The sequence below is a fragment of the Lontra canadensis genome, unplaced genomic scaffold (genome assembly GCF_010015895.1).
Source record: "Lontra canadensis isolate GAN:19392208 unplaced genomic scaffold, GSC_riverotter_1.0 scaffold21, whole genome shotgun sequence".
In the NCBI taxonomy this organism is placed as follows: Eukaryota; Metazoa; Chordata; class Mammalia; order Carnivora; family Mustelidae; genus Lontra; species Lontra canadensis.
In genome coordinates this window covers 19,820,831-19,842,929 of record NW_022631015.1, presented here as the reverse complement: position 1 = coordinate 19,842,929, position 22,099 = coordinate 19,820,831, and the positions used below count along the sequence as shown (strand labels likewise).

General features: G+C 45.9%; 2 long non-coding RNA genes and 1 pseudogene across 3 annotated transcripts; 1 reads left to right on the top strand and 2 right to left on the bottom strand.

The window, feature by feature from the left end:
* The first annotated feature begins 1,666 nt into the window (after positions 1–1,666).
* On the top strand, positions 1,667–8,783 carry LOC116869974 (annotated as a pseudogene).
* LOC116869975 lies at positions 1,909–15,314 on the bottom strand. Its single transcript, XR_004383158.1, has 3 exons — positions 15,078–15,314; positions 11,599–11,650; positions 1,909–2,201 (listed from the first exon to the last, which is right to left on the bottom strand). It is a non-coding gene; the product is annotated as an uncharacterized LOC116869975 (long non-coding RNA).
* Positions 3,199–9,982, bottom strand: LOC116869976. 2 transcript variants are annotated; one of them, XR_004383159.1, is made up of 3 exons: positions 9,933–9,982; positions 8,846–8,948; positions 3,199–3,237 (listed from the first exon to the last, which is right to left on the bottom strand). It is a non-coding gene; the product is annotated as an uncharacterized LOC116869976 (long non-coding RNA). The 2 variants fall into 2 exon arrangements; XR_004383160.1 differs by lacking the exon at positions 3,199–3,237 and adding an exon at positions 7,555–7,591.
* Positions 15,315–22,099: the final 6,785 nt, after the last annotated feature.

Here is a 22,099-nt window from a genome sequence, read left to right as displayed (position 1 = left end):
GTAAAGTCTACACCCAACATCGGGCTCAACCCCCCAACCCCAAGATCAGGAGTCTCACACTTCACTTAGCCAGGAGCCCCAAGAAGATAAATATTTGAGTTGATTATGAATTTTATCTAATTACATTGGTCCATTAAAAAAAAACCAACAACAGTGCCCCATAGGTCGGTTAAATTGCAGGAGCACAACACCTCAAGTTATTGCTGGAAATTCGAGAGCTAGCTTCCTCACGCCCTCTTCGTTCGTCCTGTGGAACATGGTGTACCGAAGATCTTATTCTGCAAGTTTTTGCAAGATTCTTTTAACAGCCCTCTTTCTAAATTCCTTCTGCAAGAGTCATTTACTCTTTCGAAGAGTGACTGTGTAATTTGGCCCTCGAACCCCTGGGAGCCCCTGAAGTTTCGTTAAGGAGTCCGGAAATCTATATTTATACCGAGTGTTATCGAGGACAGAATGAAGAACGTACTGGTATAGATGTACTGTTATTTTTCATGTGTAAGTGATTGTTGCGATGATTAATCAGTACAAAATATGCTGCTTTCATGACAGCTTTTGGTAATCTCAGTCAACAGAGACTAAAATAAAATGCCTAGTATTGGGTGAAAAATGGGCTCTCGTACTTGAAAAGTTTAGGAACTAGGAGAAAACAGGAGTGGAGAGTGTCACCCATGTGGCAAGTTTCCATTTCAGCTAAAGTTCCTTGTAGGCCTCCGAACTCCCCATGGTCAAAGGAGTTATTCAAGTCTCAGAATGATTCATGCTTATATAACATACTGGGAACAAAACTGTGGAGCATTAGGGTTTGTGGAGGAAAAAGAGGGGGGTACATTCAAATGATCTGCTAATATGGTGTCTTTTTTTTTTTTTTTTTTTTTTTTAATGCTCTCGCATTACCACATTGTGGCTAAGTAGATGACAGCTGGCCGCAGAAGTCTATAAACTCATTTTAATCTGCTTTCAGCCAGCCAGGATCCCCTGAATCATACTCACGGAGAGGACTCCAGGAAGTGCACTGAGCTCTGCCCTGCTTCCCAAGCCGAGCCACACTTGTCCGGCCTCAGGATCAATGCTGGGTCACAAAAAAGGGGGTCATGAGAACAAAGCCTAGCTCGAAGGGGGCGGGGGGCAGATGCACCAGAAAGAACCAGGCAAAGTTCTGGAGAGAAAAGTTCCTGCTCTTTTTTTTTTTTTAAGATTTTATTTAATTATTTGACACTGTAAGAGGGATCACAAGTAGACAGAGAGGCAGGCAGAGAGAAGGGGGGAAGGAGGCTCCTCGCTGAGCAGAGAGCCTGATAAAGGGCTCGATCCTGACCCTGAGATCATGATCTGGGCCAAAGGCAGAGGCTTAACCCACTGAGCCACCCAGGTGCCCCAACTTCCCACTTTGTGAAGGGTGGAATCTCTCACTAGCTGACCAAGCACACAGTCAGTGAGTTCCCTCCTGTCCCTCTGACAGAAACCAGCCCCACAGTCTAACATTCGAAGGTAAGGGACAGAATGAAGCGGGGCTCTTAATCTCGGGCCTGGGAGTTCAAGCCCCACGTTGGGTGTAAAGGTTACTTAAATAAGATCTTAAAAAAGATAAATCAGTAAAGGACCCAGGGAAGAGGAGGCATGTCCTTGTCAACCCCCAGAAACAGATCCGCCTCCACTCCGGGCAGGCAAATAAATCCATTCATGTCACACACGCCGCAGAAGTTTTTATTGTTGATCAATAATTACAGCTCTCTTTCATGTTTTCACACTCTAGGTCTAAGGAGGGAAGGGAACGGGGCCTGTTAACCTTCATGTGCGACCCAGAAGCCGTTTATGGCTGGCCAGGTGCAAACGCCGTATCTAATCTCCCCCGTGTCTGCGGGGCAGGAGCTGCAGCGGTTGGAGGGACTTCTCGGCTATCAGATATCAAGGAAATGTCCCTGCTGGTGTTGTCCCATTTCGGGGTGGCACAAGAAATCCGCAAGCTGTTTTCCACTTCAACGCATGACAGGTATGACTGGGGAAAAGCCATTTTTACTGAGATCCCAACCATGGGGGTGAGCGCAGAGTGACCCACTCCAAGTTCAAGGGGGCATTGGAGGCCCTTTATCAGTCTCCTTCCTGTAGCTGCAGAAGCCATCTTCAGCCTTGTGTCTTACTACCACCGGCTCTTTGTGACTGTGGACAGGACCCCAGGGTACTGAGAATCAAAGTGTGTTCACCTGAAAAACTGACACGGTCTTTAGTCTGGCATTAGTGCCTGCGGGTATTTTAAAAATTAATGTAATTGGGGGTAAAGTAAAACGAGATCCTGAAGCCAGAGTTTAAGACAGAAGGAATGTTTGCATGACTTACTCAAACGGGGTGTGCAACGCAGTAAACACTGTGGGGGAGACGACGGGGTGAGCGCGGGCCCTACGACCTCCTGGGAGCCTGAGCTGGGACAAGGCGTCTGAGCCCCAGTTCCCTTGTCTGTGCCACAAGGAGTTGATCACTGCACGACGCCTTTCGCTTTTGCAGATCTACACTGAATACATGCCTCGGACCCGGCAGACAGCGTCTCAGCCATCTCGTCATGCAGACTGGGGCCAGTGCAGAGGCAGGACTCACCTATGGACAAGTGTTGCAAAGTAAGACATCGGTGTAAGAACTATGTATGTCCGTAACGCGTCACGTTTGTACACCTTAAATTACACAGCGGTAGATGTCAGGCATGTCTCAGTGAATTTAGAATCAAAGTGGAGGACGGTTTCTAAAGACAGGGGGTAGTGTTCTAGCTTCAGCTCCGTTCTGCGTGGGCTAATTTCCCTGGCCCCAGATATTTAGATGACATCACAGATGGCGTCTGGAGCAGGTAGGAATTGCGTTTGCTAAATGGAACGGAGAGGCGGAAGGAAATAGGGGTTGTTTTTGTCACACGACAAGGGCTGCGGTGTCGCACAGTGAAGGTCCTCTATGAAGGCTCAAGCCTCAGGCTCTTCTTCCTTCTCCATCCTTCTTAGGATTGGGCTCTCATTCCCATGCCTCTAGCCTCCTTAATAAACACTCCTGGACTCCCACCCCGTGACCTCTGCTTTTCCTCATTGGCTACAAGTGTGTCACATGACCACCCCTACCTGCAAGGGAGTCTGGAAGACGGCATGCTGAAATTGAGCCCGTTGCTTGGGTTGAACAAGACCTAGCATCTGTCAGCAGGGAAGAAGGCACTGATGGCAGTGACGGGGCCAGGACTCTGGTGAGGTTCACAGATCCCGCAGGCTGGAGAGGGCAGGAAATGCAGGGACTGATGGAGTCAGAACGCAGAAGGATCTTAGGAGAGGGGAACAGTATAATGAACCTAGCATGCACACAATTCAGTAGAGTTAAAGTCTTACCCCTGAGTCTAAAAAAATCAACAGTAAATAGAATGGGAGAAATGTTTCTTAATAACCCTATAAAAATATCTACTAATTTTCCTTTACCACAAGAGTACTAATAGCAATCAAAATAATACGTTTCTGGAATGTTTACTATTAGTTATCGCCCATTTAATTCTCAGGGTAATTCTCAGAGGGAGATTTATTATTTTATTACTTTTTTTTTTTTGGAAAATTGAGAATTATAAGTAACTTGACCAAAATCCTATAGCTAGTAAGTAGGTGGTACAGGATTTGAAGTTAATGCCAGAACACTTATAACCCTTATTTTCCTTTATATTATACTGTTTCCCAAGGGAAACTGATTTATTGTCTCAAAAAGCTAATTCAATCTTTTTTTAAAAGATTTTACTTGGGGTTGCCTGGGTGGCTCAGTGGGTTAAGCCTCTGCCTTCAGTTCAGGTCATGATCCCAGGGTCCTGGGATCGAGCCCCACATTAGGCTCCCTGATCAGTGGGGAGTCTGCTTCTCACTCTGACGAATAAATAAAATTAAAAAAAAAAAAGATTTTATTACTTTTACGTAATCTCTGCACCCAGCATGGGGCTTGAACTCACAACCCTGAGATCAAGACCCAAATGCTCCACTGACTGAGTCAGCCAGTTGCCCCAAAAGCTAATTCAGACTTGGACTGCATTCATAGTATCACAATAGCTATGTGTGGGGAGATAACAGTCTGTGATCAAAATGTATTTGCAGCATTGCTCTTAATTCTGGAAGCCGGGTGCGGACGATGGGAACCACTAAATCCTCCTGTACTCACGCCACCTTCAACAGTCTCAGAAGGTAAGGAGGATGCTCAAGGTCCACACCTCCACCTTGCTCTTGGCCCTGGAGCCCCAACAATGGACTCTTCTGTCTCCTATACCCCCAAATTGTCACTTTCTACCAATTCTTTTTTCCTCAGCCAATAAGTTTATTTTAAAAGTTTCCATCCTAAATAAATAGCCCTCCAAAACCTCCTTGGTAGAAGTACATACCTTTTAAACTGTGACTTCTAATGAGTCTTTGATAACCACACTTCTTATAAGAATATGTAACGGGGTGTCTGGGTGGCTCAGTGGGTTAAGCCTCTGCATTCGGCTCGGGTCATGGTCTCAGGGTCCTGGAATCGAGCCCCACGTCGGGCTCTCTGCTCGGCAGGGAGTCTGCTTCCTCCCTCCCTCTCTGCCTGCCAAATAAATAAATAAAATCTTTAAAAAATAACAACAAAGAATATGTAATATATGCGGTCTCTACCTCCTTGCTTTCCATTTATACCCTTTTTAATTTCCAACTATGTTGGACATCCCCAGCAATTTTCAATCACAAGTCTTGTGGCTGCCCTCTTTATAAAGCAAATTTGCTGACAGTTGGAGGCTTGGTGGAGGCCGGTATTTTAAGGACTACTCATTTATCTGATATCTTGAAAACATTCCTAAACCTGTTAAAAAGTCTAGTTTTCACAAATGTGTTCTCCTACTAAATCAATAGGACTTTTAATTCGCTCTGAAACAGTGAACCTAAACTCTGCAATGATTTCGTGGGCTCGCTGTTCACTTTCTCATTACAGAAAAAAGCAGACTCTTTCTGTTCTTTTATACTTAAATAATTTTAGTGCCTGTGACTGTATTTAAAGTAAATGAAAAATGACTGTTCCGTGTTTGATTATCAGTGGACTAAGCATCAGTGACATAAAGAATCTGGGAACAGACCATCGACCGTCCGTTTGCCTCTGCCCCTGTACTCGTCATTCCCCAGTTCCACATCCCCTGGGAGTATGGAAGAGACCTGAGTCACTTCAGCAACAGTTTGGAAGTAGATCCTTTCACAAAGGCTTGGGAAACCACAAGTTTCAATTGCAAGTATGATATAACTACATTTCTAAACACCACCACCTCAAGTTTGGTAGGAACGCCGGTGGTTTTGGAAAGTTTCACTGCCGGCCAATTTGAGCTCTCAGGCCCCTTCTGTATCCAGTAGATTGGAACAAACAATATCCTTCAAGGAAAAATTCTAAAATTTCCTAAAAGTAGAAGTAAAACAGCACAGTTGACCCTTGAACAACATGGAGGCCAACCCCCGGTGTGGTCAGAAAGTTGCATGTAAGTTTTGACTCCCTGAAAATCTCACTACTAAATGGCCCGCTGTTGACCAGAAGCCTTACTGATTATGGTCTGTTAACACACATTTTGTATGCTATGTGTGTTATATACTATATTCTTCCAACAAACTAAGCTAGAGAAAAGAGGATGTTATTTAAAAAATAAGGAAAATACCTTTACCGTACGAGACAGTAAAAAATTCACATCTAAGTGACCCCACGCAGTTCAAACCCATCTTGTTCAAAGGTCAACTGTAATTAATCTCTTATTAAAACACAAGAAATAGGGGCGCCTGGATGGCTCAGTGGGTTAAAGCCTCTGCCTTCGGCTCAGGTCATGATCCCAGGGTCCTGGGATCGAGCCCCACGTCGGGCTCTCTGCTCAGCAGGGAGCCTGCTTCCTCCTCTCTGCCTGCCTCTCTGCCTACTTGTGATCTCTCTCTGTCAAATAAATAAATAAATCTTAAAAAAAATACAAGAAATAATTTTTCTTCCAGATTAGTTCTTTGGCTTTTTGTTGTTTCTCATTCTGGACCATCTGCAAAGCATGATTAGCACAAGAAATTGCCAAGGGCGGCAATAGAGTGAGAGGCAGGGTCCGGGGGCGGGGGGTGGGGGTGGAGGGTGAGCACTGGCACACAAGTAGATCATTCTAGATTAAATACTAAATCAGTAGAAACTGTACATGGAATTCTCATCCTTTCCCAGGCTCGCGATACACGGGGTAGGATGTCACCTTGTGAGCCAGGCAGCGGCGACAAGCTTCCGCCCCCTCCCAGTCAGCCCCGCGATCATGACGGTAAGCAGCCAATACGCTTCACCATCCCTCTGTACACACATTCCGTTTTTCCACTTTGGGTACAGGCTTCAGCAAATTACATGAGATATTCCACACTATTGTTTATTGGCTTTTAAAGTTGATCGTCAATGCCGTCTGTTTTAGAAGGATACACAGTGGGGCAAGTTTCGTGTGTGTTTATTGATAGGGGGCTCTTTCTAGCTTCTGGACGGGCTTGCAAAATGCATCCCAAGGATCCCCAACTCCTCACTCCATTTCTTTCTAGTAACCAGTTGGCTGTACTTCTCCCTCTGTCTCTCCCTTTCTCTTCTTTAACTTCAGGAATAGAAACAATAACGATCAGGACAAAGAAAGTGCATGCATGTGGCATGGGGTGGGCGGGGGGATATCTTGGAGCCAGGAGATAGAAGTCATTGGGCAAGTCACTTACCCTCTCTCTCCCAGTCTTACTCATTTTCAGCTGAGAATGGAAACGTCGTGAGGGATGTACATAAAGGCATAACGCAGAGGAACATGTTTTCAGAGGTCTCAGGTGCTGTTTCAGACCCAAAGACAGATCATATTCGTAAGATTTTTGAGTAATTCTAGTACAGGTCTTCCTCGAGTTACATCCTGATAAACCATCATAACTTGAAAGTATCCAAAGTCAGCAATACTGGACATCATAGCTCAGGCTAGCCTGCCTGCTCGGAACACTTACATGACCCTGCGGCTGAGCAAAGCCATTTAACATGAAGCCTATTTTATAACAAAGTGTTGAATTTCCCATAAGTTTACTTTATAGAATATAGGGGCAAAAATCAAGCTTTATGCTGGGTTTCTAACCTACACGTAGGACCAACACTTGAGTATATTTTACCAACAACATGACTCAAAAGAGTTAAAGAAAAAGAATAACCTTAAAGCCTTCCACAGGTACAAGAAATAGTTTAGGGGAACATTCTGTGAAGCCTGTTTTCATGGAGGGATCAGATAGCATGCAATTATTTTGTAATTGCCTTCAGCCCCTTGCTATATAATTATTCATTTGGTTATATGTGCTTTACAAATTAGCACCCCCCCAAAGATTTAAAAAAAAATTACGCAGAACGTGGTGATTATCCCTAGAGTTACATCGTTTCTCAAAGGGTAATTGCCATTTCATTTGCTGGGTCTGCATTCACATCATGACCTCATGGCAATCGTGTACTTAAAAAGTGACTTGCCTGGCTGGCCGGGCCTTGAAAAGTTGTGTGCAGCTATGGTCTGAGGCAGTGGTTGGGAACAGGTGCTGATGCAAACTGGTGAGTGCGGCGGGTTCAGCCGTGTTCCAGGCTGTGGAGGGCTCATGGTCAATAGTGGTGAGTGTGTGTGTGTGTGTGTGTGTGTGTACGTGTACACGCGTGCGGATTCCCATGCACATGTAAGCACGACATCCGTGGGTTTCTCGGGTCTCCCAAAGGCCGACCAATGCACGGAGGAAAGCTTTTACCCAACTAGGAGTCATTCCCACTCCCAAAGCCACACCAGTTTGTTAGATTTATTAGAAGGTCAAAGGAAGAGAACTATGAATGTCGCACCTTCCTCTTAAAATCAAGATCAAAAGTAAAAACGTCTTTCATGAAATACGAGAAGTAAAAACACATTGCTTGGGAGGGAGAGTAGGAGAGAGACTACCTAAGTCATGGAACATCACAGAGCTGTGTGTTTAGTACGAAATCCGCCCTGAATGTGTAGACATTATAAAATGATACGGTTCTGGGAGGGAGTTGATCAGGCCGCTGCGGAGCCCACACTACCGTGTGCTGAAGCAGCTTCTCAGGCTTTTCGAGAACGGATTGTTAAATACTCAGGAATCTTGCAAACAGGTTGTTACACTGTTGGAATCTTGAGCTCGGCTGTGGTGAGGATATTTACACCACAGAAATGGGCAAACGCTACAAACCATTCTTTTCTTCCCCTGAGAGCCAACTTACTAGCATACCACAGAGTTCAATCATTAAAGGAACACTTGGCTGAAAATCCCATTTCGCTAATACTTTTTATGGTATGGGATGACTGATTCTTAGATTTTAACCCTTCCCTGAGTGACTGTAAGCTTACTTTCTGTTTTTCCCTTCCTTTCTCTTAGGTTCTTCCAAGCCACTCGAAGATTGTTACAACTGAACACTCACCGCACGAATCCCGTGTTTGAATACTGGTGTTCAAGGGCACAGGATCTGAACTTGAACCCAGATTAGACACTGAGGGTTTGAATGCGCAGCCTGATATTTACCAGGTATGTGATCTGAACAATACTCCTCTCTTCATGCCTCCCTTTTCTCATTTGTGGAAGGGACCTCATGGAGGTTGAATGGGAATTCCTTCCTCGGAGGGTGGTTGCGGGAATGATTTAAGTTATGTATGTAAAGCGTTTGGAACTCTGGACATGGAAGGCCCTATGCATGTGATTATTATTGCATTCGTGGTTGGGAATCTTAGCCTGTGTGCCTGGCACATGCCCGACACTCAATAAATGGAAACTGTGTCTGTTTTTCTTTCTTGCAGTTCTGTTATTATACATCGGTATTTGGGTTAAAACATCTTTACCTTCAGGGACTGGAAGGCTGATGTCTCCTGGGCCACAGCCTGGCTCTTTCGAGGGCTCCTGTTGTCCCAGCTGAAGCCACTTTCTGCGAGTGCACCTTCAGCTCTGAAAAGGAGTGAGCCCAAAGTAGGGGGGGCCACGTGGAGCCTGCGGGGGAGGCAGGGCAAGGAGAGCCAGGTGACCTGTCCTTCCTTTGAACTGCTAGAACTTACTGACTGTAATGCTCAGTCTGTAAGGATGGCATGACGTCATTCTATCGTCCCTTGGGATTCGGTGTGAACCTAGGGTACCACGGCAGTAACACTGTCCCCCTGCTGCCCTTCCGTGGTTGGGCTGGGATGAGCAGAAGTGGGGTGGGTACTGCCCCACCTTTTCCAAGCTGCTTCTCTCTCCTCTCACTGTCACGGCAGTCCCGTGTTCAGTAGCACTCTGGCTGCAGAGAAGCCCAAAAGATGGGACCGAACCTGTGGTACCCATCCCAGGGGTGTGCCAAAGCCACTGAACAGGGGAGGGGGCGTCTCCCTGGCTTATAGCCCTCCAGACGCAGCCAGCTTGATATTCCAAGCCCTTGCTCCTGTGGACTAAGTCTCCCAGAGCCTGCAGGCAACGCCTCTTCCCCCGAAGCTCCGGCTCATTAAAGGAGGGATTCTTAGCTCTGAAACATACAGTACGCCTCGGCAGGTGTGCAGATTGGCCGCTAGACACCACAAGTGAAGACACATTCACAGAGGGAGCTGCGTGGCTACAGGGGCTAGAGGCCCCAGGATTGCACATTTTGCATACAACTGGCAACTTTGTCTGAAAACCTCAAATCCAGTGTATACTTCTATTCTGTCTTCTTTAAGATCTCTAAAACCATGCTGAAGTCATGCCCCTCAGTAATTTCTCTGTTGAACTGTGACGCTCCCTTAGGTTACAGAGGGTATGCAGAAATAATACTGGCCTTTCCGATCTGTTACCCGCAAAAGTCAGGAAACAGAGGCTAATCCTCCACTCTCCAGAATCCCAAGTTCTTTGTATAGGGTTTTTTTTTTTTGGAGGGGGTGTTGTTTCTGCTTTTTGTCTATGATCTCTTAAAAATATCCTTACCTGGGCGCCTGGGTGGCTCACATGGTTAAGCATCTGCCTTCGGCTCAGGTCATGATCCTGGGGTCCTGGGATCGAGCCCCGCATCAGGCTCCCTGCTCTTTGGGGAGCCTGGTTTTCTCTCTGCCTCTCTCTCTCTCTTATGAATAAATAAAATCTTTAAAAAAAAATCCTTATCTATCTCAGTGCAAATAATGTCAGTCTGCTATGATGACCAACTGAATCAGGAAAAGGAGAAGGAGGAAGAGGAGAAACATAATCACAGCTAACAGTCATTGGTCGCTTAGCACGTGTGAGCATAGCATCACGAATGTACATAACTGGTGTGCACGGTATTATTATCTTTGTTCGACAGAGGAATCCCAGACAGGGGAATGAACCTGCCCAAGGTCACACAGATAACCAGTGGCCTAGGATTAAAGACCCTCTGACCTGAATGGGAGAAGATATTTGCAAATGACATATCAGATAAAGGGCTAGTAGCCAAAATCCATAAAGAACTTATCAAACTCAACACCCAAAGAACAAATAATCCAATCAAGAAATGAGCAGAAGACATGAACAGACATTTCTGCAAAGAAGACATCCAGATGGCCAACAGACACATGAAAAAGTGCTCCACATCACTCGGCATCAGGGAAACACAAAACCACAGTGAGATACTACCTCACACTGGTCAGAATGGCTAAAATTAACAAGTCAGGAAATGACAAATGCTGGTGAGGATGTGGAGAAAGGGGAACCCTCCTACACTGTTGGTGGGAATGCAAGCTGGTGCAGCCACTCTCGAAAACAGCATGGAGGTTCCTCAAAAAGTTGAAAATAGAGCTGCCCTATGACCCAGCAATCGAACTACTGGGTATTTACCCTAAAGATAAAAATGTAGTGATCCGAAGGGGCACGTGCACCCGAATGTTTATAGCAGCAATGTCCACAATAGCCAAACTATGGGAAAAACCCAGATGTCCATCAACAGATGAATGGAAAAAGGAGATGTGGTATATATACACAATGGAATACTATGCAGCCATCAAAACCCCCAAATCCTGCCATTTACAAGGATGTGGATGGAACTAGAGGATATTATGCTAAGCAAAATAAATCAGAGAAAGACAATTATCATATGATCTCTCTGATATGAGGAATTTGAGAAATAAAACAGGATCATAGGGGAAGGGAGGGAAAAACAAAACAAGATGAAACCAGAGAGGGAGACAAACTATAAGAGACTCTTAATCTCAGGAAACAAACTCAGGGTTGCTGGAGGGAAGGGGGTATGGGAGGGATGGGGTGGCTGAGTGATGGACACTGGAGAGGGTATGTGCTCTGGTAAGGAAAAAAAAAAAAAAGACCCTCTGACCTGCAAGCTTTATGCTGAATGAACCATTATGCTTGACATTCCTAAGCACCCTTGATTCTGGGGTTGAAATGAAAGAACGCGTGATTAGAAGCTGGCGTAATTAAAGATATCACACCACGTCAATCAGCTCTCTGGAGGGAAAACCACCACCCAGACTTTAGTGTTTGCCCATTTCTGTGGTGTAAATATTCCCTCTGTGGTTGACTGCCAGCTGCCAGTGGTTTGGTAGAGTGACCGAGTATGTGCAAGGAGTGGGTCTTGGTGCAGGTATAGGATTTGGGCTCCGGGCTCTACTGCCCTTTTACTCACATGCAGCTGTAAGCAGGACTCAGCCTTTCTGAGCTTCAGTTGTCTCCCTCATCTGTAAAACAAAAAGATGAAAGAATAAATTGCGTCCACATTATTTTTTTTAAAGCCTCAGGAAGGGTCCATATGATGCGAGGTGACAGTATGGAAAGTCTGGGCTGTTCTTTTAAATGTGAACATGGGGAATCTGCTAGTCATTAAAAAGGTCACTTTCGAGAAGAAACATTTCAACTTTAATGAAGTTCAATAAATACAGTCATCTAGTCTCCTTCCCACCCTTTTATCTTGTCTAGGCTTTTTTTTTTTTTTTTTTTTTTGAGTTTTTACTTATTTATATGAGTGAGAAAGCACAAGCAGGGAGAGCAGCAGAGGGAGAGGGAGAAGCAGGCTGCCCACTGAGCAGGGAGCCCAGTGCGGCACTTGATCCCAGGACCCTGGGACCATGATCTGAGCTGAAGGCAGACACCTAACCGACTGAACCCCTAGGCTCTTCTTGAACTTCTTTTCTTCTTGGATAAAAGTTGGAACAGAGACCATCACAATCTCTTTGCAATTTCACCTTGGAAGTATTTGGATTTTCCAAGGCAAGAGTTCTTAAGCTAGAATATTTAATACAATTAGTTTCCTTGATAATCCTGTTTATTGTACTGCGTATGCATATCACTGAGAAGCGATCCACGAACTTCTAAAGACTGCCAGAGACTGTGTGTCCCCACCCCGACCCCCAAGGTGCACGTGTCAAAATGAAGATTTCCAGAGAGCTTAGGAACAGATTTTTTTTTCCTTATCTAACAAAGGCCTGGACAGCCACCACCTCACTGGCCTCATTCTGCAAAATGCAAAGGAAAATGAAATGTGTGCCTTCTATTTCTGGATACCTAAAATTAAGAGAAATGTGTAAGTCATTAACACATATGGGGGTTTGACTTTCATAAAGCACATCACCCATTTTTCTACACACTCGCACACTCCTTTTCCATCCTTTGCTACAGAGGTTTCAAGTCTGTACTTAATGGTTGCGAAATAGCATTTTTTTTAGTCATTGGGAAGCGTGCTATTTCAGGATAGTCTGCAATGAAAGGAAAGCCTGCTTTCTGCCTGTGGGAAACCTGGGCATCTCTGGGCACGCTTTCTAAAAATACCAATGCTTGAGCCACTTTTTCTTGGTGGCCAAGGACCTGAGAGAAATCAGAAGCAAAGTCCTAGAGGGAGGGAGGAATGCTGCCAGAGTGTCTCTGGCTGCCCCAGTGACCCACGCTGATCGCCCTCATTCATGGTACAAGCTTTAGGAAGTTCCAGGCTGAGCCATACCTACACCCAGGGTGGGGGAGGGGGTATGCAGTCAGCACCACAGGCACAGATCTGCCATATGATGGAGAAGGCCTCCTTGCCCCGTCGGAAATGAATTAGTGCTCAAATTGCCCCAGCAGATAGCCATACCTTTTCTGGAAGCTTTATTTGCCTCAAAAAGTGTAAGGAATGATGCTAAAACTTATTGGTTATTTGTGTCATTTGGGTGCTCATTTCCTGGTAACAGATTTTGAAAGAAGGTAGCAAGGGGACCTTAAGAGACTTGGACTCTCTAATAAGAGCGCGAGAGAATGGGAAAGAAAGACCTGTGTTGGGTTCCCTGCAGGCAGCATCCCTCCCCATGGGCCTCTGGCTCCCTCCTATCCGCCCACTGCCTCCAAGTAGAATCAGTCCTTCATTTACATACTCCTAGTCATTCTAATCTTAACACTCAGGGTATCCCTAATACAGTAATTCTATGACTGCATGGATGATTTCTGTCATCTAGTTTGGACCTCCTGTTAGTTTTGACTAGGATTCATGTCAGGACAACCTGAAAAGCAGCAAATAGAAAACTAAAATTCGTTGGACATAAATAAGAAAAAAACAAAAGCCCCGATGAATCCTTACGAAGTGCCCTGCATAGGCCAGGGGAGCAATCCTCTGTACGCCCCTCACACCGGATGTCTGTGTCATTCGGGCTCCGAATCATGAGCGCCTGTCCTCAGAGAGGCTGGCCGTGGATTGTCCTGTAAGGCACTTAGCACATCCTGAGTGCTCTGTCAGTGCTGGCGAGATGAGGTTATCTTCAGAGGACGTCTCCTCGGAGCAAGGTGTATGCAAATACTAGTATTGTTATGCTTCCAGCACAAATTTATAATTGACTTTGTTAAACATTGCAGCAAGTTAAATTAATTCAGTATGATTACAGTCATTAAACAAATGCCTGGTAATGGCTGCTTTCTTATTTCGGCATTCCTCAAACCACTGGGGTAATACCATATAAGGCTTTTGCTCCATTGTCAGATTAATTGGGATGCGCAACCTGCGCTCCGTCACGGAGCATGCGCGCTGCTTTCTAGCGGCCGGACCAAGCTTTAAGGCTATTGCTGGACTCCGTTACCCTCGGGGTTTTCCTGTTGCTCCTGCCATCGCATTAGGATACCATTTACTAGTCCGTTACAGCCTACAAGTGGCTTGAGGCAATTTTTACCTGTTTAAAAAAAGTGTGCTTTTAAAATCAGAACACGGGCAGGAATTCCCCCCACGTTTCTTCTTCGGACGCCGAAGCTAACGAAAACGACAGGTGGCGGAGATGACTGCGGCCTGTGTTCGCGTCGGAATGGTCACTCCAAGGATGACCTGCCGTCTTTAGCAAGCAGGGCAGAAAGAGTTAAGTCCTGCAGGCTGCGAGTTAAAGCACACACGCACACGCACACAAACCGTGCCCCAGAGGAAAGCAAGGAACGCGGAGCCGTCCCTGCCAGGTGTGGGGGCTCGCTGCCAGGTGCGGAGGGAGGCAGGCTGCCCTCCTGCAGCAGCGAGGCTGCGTCTTCAAGGTCACCTGGCCGGTGCCACGCTGGAAACCGGCCTGATGCTGGGGAGGCCACGGCCCGGGAGCGCCCTGCGAGTCAGCTGACGGCTGCGTCACCGCCGCTGCCTGCTGCACGATCACGGTCACGGCTGCCAGAGCCCGGGCTCCTGCCGCTTGCCAGCCGCAGTGCAGCAAAGCCGGGGCGGACAGCTGGGCGCACGGCGGCAGAGTTTGAGAGTGTCCTCTTCCTGCCACTACTCAGCATCCCTTACGTGAGGAGTATTTACCTTGGGTTAGCCAGGAGCAGAGACGCGGTCTCAGGGCGCACGCTGGCCGCGGGAGTTCGCCGCAGAGCAGGTAGTGCTGGAGCCTCGCAGCCACACTGCCTGGAGCGGGGCGTGGCGGGTCCCCCCGGCGCCTGCGCCCCCAGTCTGTGGGCGCCTCATGCCACGCTGCTCGACCTGCAGGAATAGAGGCTAGGACCGAGGAGACGAGGCTGCCCGTGGCTGGTGCGGCTGGCCGGGGCCTGCGCAGGCGACTCCAGCAAACTGAAGCCATGGGACTCTCCCGCTCCCAGTTCAGGCTGGTCATAGGGGCTGGCACGGGTCCCCGCTCCTCAGTTAGAACACGGTGTAAAGGAGAAACCAGACTCACTGACCTAATTCAATGCCAGTCCTCTCTGGATGCGGGGACAGCTGCCGACTAGCAGGGACACGACCAGCCATCAGTGGACGATTGCTCAGTGCAGCCCGGAGAGAGAATGACAGTCTGACTCCGGGCATCTGATGGCTTCTTCTTATTTTCCTACATAATCGTGCTGCTAGGTATGCAGTTGTCTGCAGTGAGCCTGCCTTCGGTGCAGTCTTCCTCTGCTCTGGCTGGAAATCAGGGTGCCAGGCAAGCCTGCTTTCGCTCTGGTTCCTCTCTGCGGGATGCTGCGTAGCTGGGATGGGTCACACTGACAACAAAGAAAGAAGCAGGAAGCCTCACTTTCTCTTCTCTTGCGATGTTAGCGGAACGTAGCTCTCCTTCGCAGGGATGCCCTCCTGCGTGCACCCGTGTGCGCGCGCGCCTTGTAATTTATCTACTCGGGGAGCCTAACAGATAGCATCACGGATGTGGTTTTTAATGATTTGGGGAGGGCGGGGGTGGGAGAAAGGCAGCCTGTGGAGGCAGCAGCACGTTTAGGTTTTTGCCAGAGATACTTCGGTTTGTGAAGCCGAGCCCTAAGGGACAACGCTCGGTAACTGAGAAAGAGATCGTGGATAAAGAAAAGTGACAAGCGTAATGGAGGCTCTGGGAGAGGACTGTCAGAGCATCAGCTCGGGGATGGCAATTTCGCCAGGCTGGGGTTGAATAATTCATAGATCGAAATTACCCTGCTTTCACCTTTCCATTTAAACCGGCATGATCTGAATCTCTAATAAATTTTCCAAGATAAAGTAAAATGCCAGTTTGAGTCTGAAGAGCTTTTAAAACCAGATGCTGCCTCCCTGAATCTTGCGGTATCTTTCCCAATTATCCTGTGAAAACCGCACTTCATCACAAAGCACCATTACCAGGGAAAAGGACGGTGATTGCAGTAGCGACAATAGAATGCCACCAAACGATCTCTCGTTTCCCTAATTTGCTGAGACTGACTGTGTGGTTTTAGTGCCCATTGTCCATACCGTGCCTGGCACCCGCGGATCTGTCTCGCTCCGGAACAAAAGTGAGGCGGTGTGTGAAATAAATACCTGAACTCTGAAAACCTAGCAGAGCTCATTCTCCTAGGCTGCAGTGCCTCCTTCGTTTGGTGGGTGTTTTTGCATTTTTTTGTTTTTGTTTTCCAACGCTTACAACCCCAAATGCCTGTTTGGGAGAAATGGTGAGACTGTCGTGGATTTGGGGTTGATGCCTTGATATAGGAGAGCACGGGATTGTTCATTTATATCCCCTTTATTTTCATGTTTACAAGCATGTGTTTACTAGAAGGGAGGAAAGATTCCGTTCTGGGAGAGTAGTTTAAAAAATGCAGTCAAGACAAAGCCTGTGTCTTTGTTTCTTCTTTGAAACCCCTTTTCAGGTTAGAGATTCCTTCTGGACATTCTAATCCTGGTATGATTCAAAAGGAGCCCAGGAGACACCTGCAGCAATAACTCTGTGCAGCTTTTATTAAAAGCATGTATTTCCGATGGCGTGATTAAAGGCAGCTTTGCTGGAACTTCGGTTGTGGGCATGTCTGCTGGCTCTCTAGTGCAGTCAAAACTGAAGACTTTTTCGGACAGCCTGCGTGGTCCGTTTCAGGGTAACTCTGCCTATCCCCCGCCCCGCCAAAAAGTGGCACAGCTCATGAAGCCTCGCTGGAGAACAGACCCTGTACCTTCATTTACTTCCCAGTAGCATGAAGACAGTGTGTGGGTTCCTGCTAGTCAAGTGATTCAAGTTTGATTTTCTAAGGCAGGTTTTCCGAGGGATGCCAGTTCTTGGGGAGGAAGGTAGGTCTGAAACATACCTGTCTAATATTGTGAATGTTTTGTTTGAGATCCTCAGCTCTGATGTGCTTCATCCATTATTGCGGCTTTTGCCCTTCCATATACCTCCAAATACCTTTGTCAGAAGGAGGTAAGTCGTATTTCTAATCATTAGGATAACTGATTTTGTTCTTGTCTGGTTTTGGTGGACGTATGTGTTTTATGCTGTATTCTTTCCACTTATTGTTACTCTCACCACCCTCAGCATAACTAACAACTTTTTTTTCTATGTGTGTGTGTTTTTTTTTTTAAGATTTCATTTATTTGACAGAGAGAGAGAGAGAGAGAGAGAGAGGAACAGAGAGAGAGGAAACACAAGCCAGGGGCGGGGAGTGGTAGGAGAGGGAGAAGCAGGCTTCCTGCCAAGCAGGGAGCCCAATACGGGGCTCGATCCCAGGACCCTGGGATCATGTCCTGAGCTGAAAGCAGAGGCTTAACGACTGAGCCACCCAGGCGCCCCTCTGTGTTTTTTTTCTAAATATAAATGCAAACATAGTATTTTAAGAAGTGATTTAAATATAATGTCTGTTCCCTTTATCTAAATACATTCAAGGTTCTAATGCTATTCAAAGGAAGGGGGTAACAGTCTTACTTAAATAATTTTTTTAAAAAATAGTAAGCAATTCACTAGATGCTAATTATGTTACCATACTGTTTTCTTTAGATAGCTCACATTTCTGGTACTGAACCCATTATTCTTATCTTTTAAGAAAGAGGCTTGGCTGATAGTGACAAAGGGCTTTTCACACACCTACATTGTCTATGGGCCAGTGTTTCTTTTATTAACACATGGTCTTAACACTCTGCAAATGATTTTTCATTTCTGGTATTTTAAAGCTCTTCAACGGTCATAGTCTGAGCAGGACTTGAATGTGCTAGCTTATGTGTCTGATATTTAAGTGATAAAAGTATACTAAAATTATCTTAGAATAACTGGTAATCAGACTTTAGTTACCTTTTTGGGGATTCAGAAACTAAATATATTCACTTGATAAAGACAGCTACTTTGAAGCTTGTAGTTTTATGATGCAAATATTTATACTTTATATTCTTGGAACACGAGGGGTTTGTTTCATTTTTTTAGGACGCAGGTGCCTGCGTTAGCACTATCTTGTTTAGTGCTTGATGATGCTGAAATGTCATTGTTTTGCCACAAGAAACAGGTAGAGTCAAATAGAGCTGCTCACCAACTAATAACCTTCAACCCCAGTCCTTCCCTGAATTACATTTTCTTTCAAACGCTACTGAAATAATTGAATGTAAATATACAGAATGTACAAAAAATAAGTTCATTCGATAACTTTTAATCTCCTATTGCCAACTTATTCACTACTTTGGATGTATCTTACTTAGAATGCTCTAGCTAAGCATAACGCAGGTAAACAAATACTACAAGAATAACTACAATTGCAGGTAACTTGAAAAATAAAGAATAAACTGTGGAGGTATATTATTAGGGGTTAATTTGGGTGAATCTCAGGCAATCATGGCTTAGCATTATTTTGTAGTGTTCTAGTTTTGGGGTTTTTTGATTGATTGTTTGTTTGTTTTCTGGTGGGCATGAGAAAGACGGTACAAAGTTAGCCCCTCCCTCCTTGCTCCGTCGCCCAATCACTGCAGAGAATCAAATGCAGTTACGGGGGGTGATTTAAAATTTAAACACCCACAAGCACACTCCTGGAATCCACCAAAATGCCTCATGCTTGGAGACAGAATGTGTATCATAAATACAGAAAACAGACCGATGGTTCCTGGAAGGGAAGGGGGCATGGGGGCGTGGGCAAAATGGGCGCGGGCAGGCAGTGACATGCTGATGGACGGGGATTAGGTGTCTAGTGGTGATTCACACAGATGCCGAATTACAGTATTGTACACCCACAACTTACATGATGTTATATACCAATTTTGCCTTAATTAAAAAATCCCAACTATATCCCACTAATAAAAAAATGTATAAATTTTATCACCTAGTAACGGGTCTTTTCTGGACATTACAGCATTTTAGATTTCAACGCATTTTTATTGTCCAGCTTAGAGATAAATGAAACCAAAAAACTCTTCAGGGACAATATATATTAATCTCTACTTCGTATTTGTAGTGAATAGATGCATTTCACGTATAATCAAATAGAATATTCCTAGTTGATATGGGATTTCTCTAATTAATAGGTTCTGAGAACAATGACATACTGTATTTCCCCCTAAATTTTGAGTGTGTAGTAATGAAATGTGCTTTTACCAAGTACCAGTATTTGTGCGATATACTAGGACTGCCCAAGAAAAGAACACAGGTGGGACAAAAGAGATAGGTATACCTAGGTATTCAGTGAGGCTTTCTTTTAAATGACACCATCAAGGGCACCTGGGTGGCTCAGTGGGTTAAGCCTCTGCCTTTGGCTCAGGTCATGATCTCAGGGTCCTGGGATCGAGCCCTGCATCGGGCTCTCTGCTTGGTGGGGAGCCTGCTTCCTCCTCTCTCTCTGCCTGCCTCTCTGCCTACATGTGATCGCTTTGTCAAATAAATAAATAAAATCTAAAAAAAAAAAAAATGAAACCATCAAAAAAACAGTTGAAAATCTTCTGTGTACTATCTTTTTAGAGAGCCTCTTCTCTCTAGAAAGAGAACCTAACATTTTATTATGAAAATCTGCAAGCATCCAGAAAAGCTGAAATTGTGTACGTACCCTTATACTAAGACTCTATAACTAATACTTTACTCTACTTGCTTGGACACACCCATGTTCAACTGTCCATCTCCCTGTTCATCCATTTATCCATCTCATCGTTTTGACCCATCTCACCAGCAGACATCAATGTACTTGAACCCTAAGGACACGCCTGCAGAAGTATTTAACTAGAATTCGGTATTTGTTTGCAGAGCTTTCTTTAAGTAAAATTTACACATGCTGGGGGTGCCTGGCTGGTCATTGTCATCATCGTCATCAACACAAAGTGCCATCATCCTAGAATTCAATGGGCCCTCCGCCCATCAAGGTTATTTAACAGATGGAGCAGGGATGCCTGGCTGGCTCAGTAAGGAGGGCATGTGACTCCTGATTTCAGAATCGCGAGTTCAAGTCCCACATTGAACGGGAGCTTACTTCCAAGAAAATAAATAAATAAATATAAAGCCCTGCTCTAAGAAAAATAGATCCTAGCACACTGCGTTCTCTTCCTGTGTCCCAATTTGCATATCTCAACGACCTCCCATTAAAGTTCTCTTTTTTAAGGTCTGTGACACAGAATCACCCAATAGTACTCAATAAAGCCTTAAGCTGTAGGAAGATCGAAGGTAGCATCATGGAAGATTCATTTTCTACCACATCATTTCCTAATCCTTCCCATTGCACAGATCATAGCAGGAGAGTGAGGCTATACCAGAGAAATGCAGCCTCAGACCCAGCAGGAGGGGCTGCTACCCTGGGCCCGTGCTTTTGAGGGCTGCGTTCAGATGGCCCAGTTCTGCCCCTTTACTGTCCTTCCCTGTCCCAGCCTTCCCCAGGGGACAAGAAGTCAGTGGGTCAAGGGGACAGGTCCACCCAGAGCCTGTGCTCTCTTGCACGCCTACAGCATGCACTGGGGATCCAGACCGTGGAGTCTGCACTCCCATACAGTATTCCCTGCACCACCAGCCCCTGTATAGCCAAGGGAGAGCTATGCTACCAGTGTAGAGACCCCTGGGCATTAAAGGTGGGCAGGAGAGGCCATGGGGAGCAGCTTCCCAGGGGCTCAATAGCCACAGTGGTGGCAGGAGCCACTGCTAATGCAACAGAGAGCTGGGGGTGAGCAGAGGGGCTCGAGGTGGCGGGGTGGGGGGGTGGTGGCAAAGTCTACCGTCCACACATCCTGCCATGACACTCTGGGATGGACGCCAGAGCAGGGGAGAGTCCCAAGTTCAATTCTCACTTTGCATTTGTCAAGGTAAGAGAGCAGAATCTATTTTAGATTTTAGATTTTAATGACACATTGGCTTGACGGGTACCTTCCAAATATTTGGAGGTATGATGGTAGGGTGGCCATCTGAATCCTTGCCCAGGCCCTGCAAAGGCTGGGGTGGGGGTGGGGGGGCTGAACCTGAGCTAGCTTTTGGAGGCCTCCGTTCTCCAAAAGCCTGATTGGTTGGCAGTTGTTGCACGGTGGGCAAATAAGTCTTTATTCTTAGTGCAAAGGGAAGAGGGCTGTTACTCACTAAAGTCTAGCCAGCCCGTTCTTCAGGTGATGTTTTTAATCCACCCCCCCCCAAAAAAAAAAGTTTTTAAAGGTAGCCAATTCTAAAAAGTACAAAAGCTCTGCTTTGCTTTTGGGTATGTTCTACCAAGTGAAAAAAACAGATCTTTCTCTCTCTCTCCTGGCATATCAAAGAGGCAAACTGTGTTTTTTTGTTTTTGTTTTTGTTTTGTTTTACTTGACCTCGTCTGAAAGCCAGCAGTCAGCTGAATTAGACAGGCAACCCCCTAGGATTGCCACGCTGAGGGACACGGACTCAAGGGAGCCAATTCACTGAGCCAGCTAAAGACGTGATCTCCGTTATACTGCCCTGAATTTCATATTTAATACTGAATAGGTGACTTAGAAATTAAGAAATTAATATGCATTGGAAGGAGAGTCACTGTTTCATAAAATAAAACCTGGTGTAAGTATGACCACTTTCTCAGTTGGTTTTCCAGCAAGCAAGAGACTTAGGAAGCAGAGTCAGGGACTGCCTGGGACCCGGCAGGGGAGTCACACACAGTAAATGGCAGACGATGACAGTCCATCGAGGAAACGGAGGAGCTAACAATCTAGTCTGCAGCCACAAAGCGAGGATTTGAGCCCTGGTTTTGTAGTTTACAATCCTGTGATCCCTGATGAGTTTCAAACCTCTCTTTGTTTCTCAGTCTCCTCCTACAGGACGTAGGGATAACAGTGCCCTCCCTCCTCACAGGGTAGCAATGAGGATTACCTTAGTTAACATCTGCAGAAACACTTAGAAGAGCGGCTGGCAGGTGCAGGTGCTGGAGGCATATTTGCTGAGGGGCTCCTGGGCGGCTCAGCTGGTTGAGCGCCTGACTCCTGACCTCAGCTCTGGTCTTGATCTCAGGGTCATGAGTTCAAGCCACACGTTGGGCTCCACGGTGGACGTGGAACCTACGGAAACAAAAAGAAGTATTTGTTGATTAACAGTAAA